The following is an 8,877-nucleotide window of genomic DNA, read 5'->3' on the forward strand; positions in this document are numbered from 1 at the left end:
TCTAGGATCAGCTTCCCCTCCCCCAATCTAGGATCAGCTTCCCCTCCCCCAATCTAGGATCAGCTTCCCCTCCCCCAATCCTAACATTAAACTTAAGTGGGAACATTTTTTAAATCTGACCCAAGATCAGCATCTAGTGGCAACTTCAGCCTAAACCCAGGCACACTCCACACTGTAATGTTATGGATACACACTGAAAACAATGAGGTTAGCTGGTCACAACGTGATTATACAGTTTTTCATACAGCAAAACTAAAAAGACTAAGAAAGATTTGTGTGGTTAAAGAGTGACGTTTACTACACATAGCAATGTGGTGGTGTCTGTATCTTTGTTGAGAGATCAGCATCATCTGGTACAACAGACAGAGGAGACACCAACACTGACCTGTGTGGTCACCTGTAGAGCTAGTGAGCTGTAGACCACATTATCATCTGGTTCTGCTGCCTACAGAGGAGGAACAGGTAAAGAGGTGAACAGGGACATTTTGTCAAAATGGAGAGTACAGTTTGAAACAGACTTCTCAGTGAAATTAAAAGTGTAGGCAGTTATAATTGTGATATGTGACATAAAGGTGTGTAGTGTATTACGATTATGACTATTCTAGTGGAACCAGAAGGGATGTTTACTTTAGTTCAAAAGTAGCCATTTGTAGGGTGACGCCCCAGGGGAGACAGGTGATTGGACAGCAGAGGGAGCAACCCATATTTTGCATTCTTTATAAGTATGGGCTAGACAAAGAGGGGGTTAGAAACAGACAGATTATTTTGGGACACTGTTTCTCCAGACACTGCAGGTCTGTAAACTTATGCTGAAATCTTGTGATATGAATAAAACTTGTGATCAAAGTTCAGTATAAGCGGACTCCTTCGTTTGACAGCATCACTGGCAACATTTGACTCGACACAACAGAATGGCGTCACGAAAAGGGACTGTCTGCGTCTCTTCAGTGTTATATTCATGAGCAACGACGTGACTCTCGCTCAAGGCGCCGGCATAAGGTGAGATTTCTCACGGTCTTGTGTGTGTGTTTACTTCGTCTGCTTCTGGGTATGTTCGCTGGGGAGATGCACCGTTGGAGAACTGATGTGTGCTTTCTGTTGCTTGTCTTGCTGTTGACTATAAGGGGTCTGGACTAAACATTCTACATTTCTTTGCACTGGTAACCAGCGCAGAAGGGGGGAGAGAGCCTATAAAGGGTCTATAGAGATATTTGCTTGAATAATAGTTCAAGAGCAATCGATTAAGTGGAATAAGGAATGCCTAGGCAGATGTGTATGTAACTTAGAGCCGCTGTAAATCATGGAAAAGCCCTGGTAGACAGGCGACCTATTAAAGGTGGGCCAGAAAATCCTGATACGCGTTAGATGTGTTTTAGGTGGGCCCTATGGGCTGGAGACCGTGGTATATTGATGATGAATGTTGCCTCTCAGCTGGCTTGTTTGATGCAATCTCTCGTGTCGATTCCACAGATCTCGTGGTAGCATAAATTTAGCTAACAAATGGTATTTTACGGTACGGCGGAGGGAGAAATGCTAACGTGGCCTGCTAATTATGCTTCATGCTACATGCTAATGCTAAATGCTAATGCTAATCATGCTACATGCCAATTTTTGATGCGGGTTATGATTAATATTTCTTCCTTGGTGGTCCATTGGAATGGGACGAGCCACCAGAAATGTGTTTAGTTACCTTGGGCTTGGTGCCTGGTGTCTTGTGAACTGTTAAGTGTTATTGTTTGTCTATAAGGGGTAAAGGAGAGGAGCTATAGCGGAATGCTAACGTTCTGTTGTCTGGAGCTGCTTCCATGGTGAAATTGTAATGATGAATGTACCGCGCATGCGTGTGATTTTACTACACTAGATTACGACAAGTGTGATTTACGGCACTAGATTATGACACGTTTCATTTTACGGCACTAGACTACAACGCGTTGGATGTGACTAAAACTACAACATGGGGGATTTTGGGTAAATAGGTCACTCCTCTGTTACACTGTGTTGCGGGGAGGCTGTGACAAACAAAAGGAACAAAGAATTAGACATTTAGAGTCTAATGGTGTATTTTGGTTGTTACATCGGCTGTTGTTTGAAGGTGAAACTGTTTTTTTGAGACCTATTGAATTGATAAATTAGATATATGTTGACGAACACAAACAGAAAGAACAGGATGAAGAAACTCTCAGAAAACTCAATCAACTACAACTGGTGGAGAATAAGAAGGAGAAGAAACAAGCTTTGGTTATGCAGAATCAGTGTGCACCAAATCAACAATCACTGCCACAGCTTCAACCAGAACAGTTCCAAACGCAATTGTACCAGCCACCAATGGCGGTACCAGTTGTTTCATATCCACAGCCAGTTTCTGGACAGACGCAGAATTGGAGAGGAAGAGGACGAGAAGGCGGAGAAAGAGGAAGAGCTAGACCATGTTTCCAACAACTTTCAGAAGCATGTTATAATTGTGGACAGGTTGGTCACTTTGCCCGTGGGTGCAATGCGCCAGGAGGAAACATCAGAGGGAATTTCAGAGGAAGATACAGAGGTCAGTCAAGATCATCTGGAGGACCGGTGAACTCTTATAGGGGCCCGGAGCAAGGATTCTAGGGGTGCCCGGAAGATCCGAGAGGGGGATGTCAGCTGGTAGCATCAGGACCGGAAAAAGATCCAACAATTGAGGTGAAAATAAATAACCGACCATTGGAAGTGATGGCGGATAGCGGAGCTGCTTTCACCTGTGTTCGGCCTGAAGATGCTACACATCTTCCTATGTCCAATCAACTCATTAGGACAATCGGATTCGAGGGAGTAAAACAGCTGATTCCTCTTACGGAACCAATTGAGCTCTGCTATAAAAATCAAAAAATTACAATTCCCATACTGGTATCAGAACATACACCTATTGCATTGTTGGGAAGAGATGCATTGTGTAAGTTGAACTGTACAATAAGATGTACACCAGACGGCTGTCTGGTAGAAGTGCCAAAGGAAAAGGTTTACAAATTGTTGATGATGACAGAGATGGATTCGTCTTCAGTATTCTGGATTGGAAATCTCAGTGAAGATTTTTTGGAGCAGGTTAAGATATGGGAGAAATTTATTGTGGCAAATATGCCGGATGCGAGGCTTCCGGAATATCCATTTCATTGTACGCTCAAGTATTTCAAGAGTGCTGTCAAACCACACTCAGAGGAATGGTTGAGTCATCAACCGAAGAATGTTCAACTTAGCTCAAGTTGCATTATTTTAGGACCACAAGGAGCAGCCATGAAGATAAACACAGACGATTATCTGAATAAAGAATTTGAGATTGAGAAGAGTGTGCCACATGTGACCTTGTTGGTTTCGGAGGACTATGAGCAGAAGCAAATAGGAGAGATGATGAAAGAAGCAGAGAAAGCTGTTTTCAGACCGATGAAAGAGAACTTGACGATTTGGAGGAGTGAAGATCAACGATTTCTTAAAATAATGATTTCGGCTCGAGGACAAGGAGAGCCACAAGCTGTACGGATGACACATGAATCTATTTGCAGTGCGAAGATGGATTCAGATCATATGAAAGAGGAGATGTTGCAACAAGTTCCAGAATGTTTGTGGTCTCAACACAGTACCGATATTGGACTTGTGAAATCAGCCCAACTTGTGAAAGTTGAACTTCGACCAGGAGCAAGACCTCCTTGGAAGAATCAGTATCCATTGAAAGATGAAGCAATCAAAGGGATTGAACCACAAATTGGAGGACTTTTGAAAGCAGGTGTTTTAAGGATAACAAACAATCCTCAGAGTAACACACCTTTGTTGCCTGTGGAAAAACCAGATGGAACTTATCGTGTAGTTCATGACTTGAGAGCGGTGAATGAGGTAGTGACTGACTTTCCAGCAGAAGTGCCAGACCCGCATACCTTGTTAACCCAAATTCCTCCTGATGCGACACATTTTACGGTATTAGACTTATGTGGTGCATTTTTTAGTGTTCCACTTAGTGTAGAAAGTCAGGGTTTATTTGGGTTCACATATAAGGGACAATTCTATGAGTATAGTCGTTTGGCCCAAGGCTACAAGCATAGTCCTCATATCTTTAATAAAGTACTGAAGGATGATTTGGTAGGGCTATATCAGATATTGCAAAGCACTGTCATTCAGTACGTAGACAATATAATAATTTGCTCAAAAAATAAAGAAATGTGTCATAGAGATTCAATTAAATTGTTACAAGTATTGGCAGAAAAGGGACATAAGGTTTCAGAGAAAAAGTTGCAATATTGCCAGGAGAAGGTTGTTTATTTGGGTCAGAAAATAACACATGGACACAGAAGCATTTCAGAAAGTCAATTGGAAGCTATTCGTAAGGCTCCGAAGCCTAGAACTGTCAGAGAGATGATGACATTTCTTGGTATAGCGGGTTACTCCTCAGCTTGGGTGGAGGACTACACTAGTTTAATGGGACCTTTGAGAGCTATGGTTAAGGATGCTGGAGGTGGACAACTACATAGCAATCTTTCCTGGACACAGGAAGGCCATGTGGCATTTGAAACGATCAAACAGAGGTTGCAGGAGGCACCTGCACTTACACTACCAGATTACTCTAAGAACTTTTTGCTATATGTATCTACTTCTACTGGAGGTAGATATGCATGTGCAGTTCTTTGTCAGCCGACAGGCACAGGAACGAATCCTCAGCCTATTTCCTACTACTCTACTGCCTATTCTGAAGTAGAACTAGGGCTACCACTGTGCTACAGAGCAATGGTGGGAGTATATTTAATGTATGACAAAGCATCATCTGTTATGATGGGTTACCCAGTAACAATTCTCACCCATCATAGTCTCAGAAATCTTCTGAACTATGGGAAATATACATTGACTATGCCTAGGCTCAGAGACTATTATAGGCTCTTAGAGCAGGAAGATGTCACCCTAGTGAGGTGTGATACGGTAAATCCAGCTGAGAATTTTCCAACTTCAGAGGATGGTGAGCCCCATGATTGTGTCCAAGAAGCAGAGAAATAGTCGAGGCTTAGATCAGATTTGCAAGCCTTTCCATTAAGTGAAGCAGATCTGGAGTATTGGACTGATGGGTCTTGTTATCGTGTGGGAGACAAGTTGTGTGCTGGCTATGCAGTAGTTAAAGCCCAAGGAACTGGATTTGTTGTTGAAAAGGCTGAAGTAATACCACAAGCTGCGTCTGCACAACTTGCTGAACTTGTGGGGCTAACAGAAGCATGTTTTTGATAGCAGAAGGAAAGCGGGTGACGATATACACTGATTCAGCATATGCACATAGTGTCTGTCATTTGTTTGGGGCAGTATGGAAAGGTCGAGGGTTTAAGAGAGCGGATGGTTCTCCGATACAACATCATGCGCAAATAATGCAACCGTTGCATGCTATGATGAAGCCTAAAGCGATAGCGATAGCTAAGTGTGCAGCTCATAAAACAGATGTGTCAAAGGTCACCAAAGGGAACAAAGCTGCTGATGAAGCTGCAAAAGCCGTCACAGGAGCGGACAAGTTGGGAAAGGTTCTTCTGGTCACTCATGGAGTGGACTTGGAAGACATCATTACGCTTAAGGATGTCATTGTGATGCAGGAAGCTGCTTCTACGATTGACAAACAGTTGTGGCTAGACCGAGGGGCGGTCAAAGATGCTACTGGTCTTTGGAGAAACCATGAGGGGTTGATAGTAGCGCCTTCAGACCTCTTAGGTCTGATGATTCAGGAAGCACATGGGTTAGCTCATGTTGCAAGGGGGGAGGTTAGAAGAAAGATCACAAAGGAGTATGGTTTTTGGGCTCCATATTTGTTTGAACAGATTGACTATATGATAGGAAGGTGTACAATCTGTCTGAAAAATAATGTTCGCAGGGGTGTGACTGTTCTTCCTGGGTACATTCCTACACCGAGAGGTCCTATGCGTGAATTGGTTATTGACTTTGTTGATATGATAAAACCAGTTGAGGGGAAAAGATACATGTTGGTGGTTGTAGATAGATTTTCACGATGGCTGGAGGCCTGTCCAACCAAGCGAAAGGATGCTCAGTCGGTTGCCAACTTCTTGTGTAAAGAAGTCATAAGCAGGTGGGGATTACCCGATTGAATATCCTCAGACAATGGGAGGGAATTTGTGGACAAATCAGTGAAATTGCTGTTGCAAAAATTGGGAATTAAACAACGTCTTGGAGCAGTTTATCATCCACAAAGTCAAGGAATTTGTGAAAAAATGAACGGTGTCTTGAAAAATCGCATTGTAAAAATCTGTCAGCATACGGGTCTAAACTGGGTAGCGGCGCTTCCTTTAGCATTAATGGTGTGTCGCTCAAGTGAGTTGCATGATCTGTGTATGACACCCCATGAATTGGTAACTGGAAGAAGGATGCCTACGCCTTGTTTGCGAACAAGTGGAAAAGGTCCAAGCTTGGCTCTTTTGGAAGATGAAATGGGAGCTTACGTTACATAGATGGCCAATTTTCATAAAAAGTTGTCCACATATGTTTCTGACAGGCAAAGAAAAGAAGAGGTGGAGGAGGAGCTTGACGGAAAAAAAAGGAGCACAGTGCAACCTGGGGACAAGGTGTTCGTGAAGGTATTTAGAAGGAAGTGGTATAACGAACGTCGTGAAGGACCATTTGAAGTGGTTCGTAGTACTGGAACCGCTGTCCAGGTTAAAGGGTCTCCAACGTGGTATCATTTGTCACATTGTGTTAAAGCGCCTGTAGAAGAGGTGCAACGCGCAGAGAGAGAGGATGTTGAGGTCTCAAGAGAACAGGAAGAAGGGGGGATTGTCAATGTTTCGGATAGCATGGATGATTATGTTTACACTTCTGATGATGCCAGAGATGACTCTGCAATGGAGGGAAAGGACAGGAGATTTGGGGAAATTGATTTTCAATATGTCCCAGAAACAACAGGGAATATTTCAGTGGAGTGTGAAGCAGCAGAGAGCACCAAGGGCAACTCTGTTACAGGAGAAGCTAGTGATTCAGTTGGACAAAGTAGGCCCAGACCAGTTAGGAGAAAAGTCAGACCAAAACGTTACGAAAACTAGGGTTGTAGTAACTCTAGGACAGTCAGCTCAGCTCCCATGTCAGTGCATGAAAGAGAACAGTGGTGAAGGTAAATTTAGAGTTCAGTGGGAAGATAGATATGACAGGAGTTTAGATCTGTTAGAAGCAGTTGCATTGAGAAAGTATGCGTTGCTGAATGATGAGAGAAGAATAAAGATTGAGGGTGATTGCGGTATCTATATTTACAATTCCCAGCAGGAAGATCAAGGTGATTATAAATGTATCTTTTACAATCAACAGTTTGAAAGCGAGGGATTAGAGTTAGGACTGAGAGTCAAAGTAGTGACACTAGTGGTGACAGATGGAAATACAAGTCAAGAGTTCAAAGTTATAGGGAAAACAGAGGGATCAACAACAATAACATCAACACTTCAGTCTATTATAACAACAGTGAGAAGCAATTTAACTCTTTCTACATTGATAGTTATTAAAGCCATAAATATATCGCATTTGATTACAAGGGAACCAACAGCTCCAGCACCAATTTTAGAAGAAAAGACTGTTATTAGGGTTAGGATTGGTGATACAGCTCATCTTCCTTGTAGCTGTGAGAGATGGAGTGGGGGAGGGGACGTTCCTCTCACATGGAGAGATAATTATGGAGAAGAAGTATTGTTATCAGGACCAGATGTAGAAGCGGTGCCCCCTAGTCAAAGGAAGTATATTTTGTACAACAATATGAAGGGGAAGAGGGTTGTGAGTGATTGTTCACTTATTTTGCGTAATGTTACAGAGAAAGATCAGGGAGAATATATGTGTACTTATCTAGTGCAAGCATTAAAATTTGTTCCGGTTAAGAATGATTGGTTAAAAGGCTATGTAATTCGTAAAGTGACGCTTATAATGGAAGAGTTGAAGTCTGTTGAAGCTTCCACAGTCACCAAAGGAGTTCAGGAGAAGTATATTACAGTAGCCACTCCAACAGTAAATAATACACAGAGGATATCGGTAGCTTTCCCACTAGAAGTAGTTAAGGGTGTTAATACATCAACTAAATCAACTACTTTAATGGTAACTTTGGAAGGAATTAATGGTACGACGGCAATAACAAATGTAGGAAGTATGATACCGACACCGACAACAACTTTTCTGAAATTAAAGGATGTAGCAAGAGTGACTCAGCAGATAGTGATAGAGAACAATATAGATTCATCTGAAATAGTGCAACATAATATCATGGAGGTACAGGATGAGTTCTTTGATTTCAACATAACATCAGAAGATACATCTGATCAATACCGCTCGTTAGGGAAAAGAGAAACTAAATGGAAGGCATATGGATTTGATTCTTCTGTTTTGAAGATTAAAGATGAATGGGCATGTAGAAATATTTGGTTCCAGCAGTTAACTCATTCTGTAAGATGAGTGAGGAATCTTGAGGGTCCATGTCTGTTGAGAATTCCAGCACCAGAGACGTGGGGTTCCATTTTAGAGACGGTCGCTCAACCTCTATCGAGTATGTGTCAATCTTATGCTTTGTCATGGCTGTTGTATCAGCAACAATCATTAACAGATAAAGTAATGTCGTTGTCAAAACATTTGTTTAGGCCTAGGTTTAGGTGTTCTTGGTTAAATGAATTACCCTATGTGAATTTGTTAGATGGGAAGGAAAATCAGGTAACAGCGAACCTTGAAGCATTGGAGGTGAAAGCAGTGAGGGCTAAAAGTTGTTTTTGTTCTAATAAAACATATGATGGAAAGGGTATGTTCATGGGAATATCAGATTGTGATGATTATATGATGACTTTGGGTAAGCATGAACATAAGGTTAGAGATGAGAAATATAATGTAACTTTTTATGTACCAGTTAGTAAGAAG

The 8,877-nt window shown here is 42.0% G+C and overlaps 1 long non-coding RNA gene across 2 annotated transcripts in view; it reads right to left on the reverse strand.

Annotated features, from left to right (window-relative positions):
- Nucleotides 1-380: 380 nt before the first annotated feature.
- The window catches only part of LOC123483437, a 12,821-nt gene continuing 4,324 nt past the window's right edge, over nt 381-8,877 (reverse strand). For both annotated transcript variants that reach the window (XR_006658246.1, XR_006658245.1), the window contains exon 3: nt 381-445. This is a non-coding gene — a long non-coding RNA (uncharacterized LOC123483437). The remainder of the gene's footprint in view (nt 446-8,877) is intronic.

This window comes from Coregonus clupeaformis, unplaced genomic scaffold (genome assembly GCF_020615455.1).
Source record: "Coregonus clupeaformis isolate EN_2021a unplaced genomic scaffold, ASM2061545v1 scaf0111, whole genome shotgun sequence".
In the NCBI taxonomy this organism is placed as follows: Eukaryota; Metazoa; Chordata; class Actinopteri; order Salmoniformes; family Salmonidae; genus Coregonus; species Coregonus clupeaformis.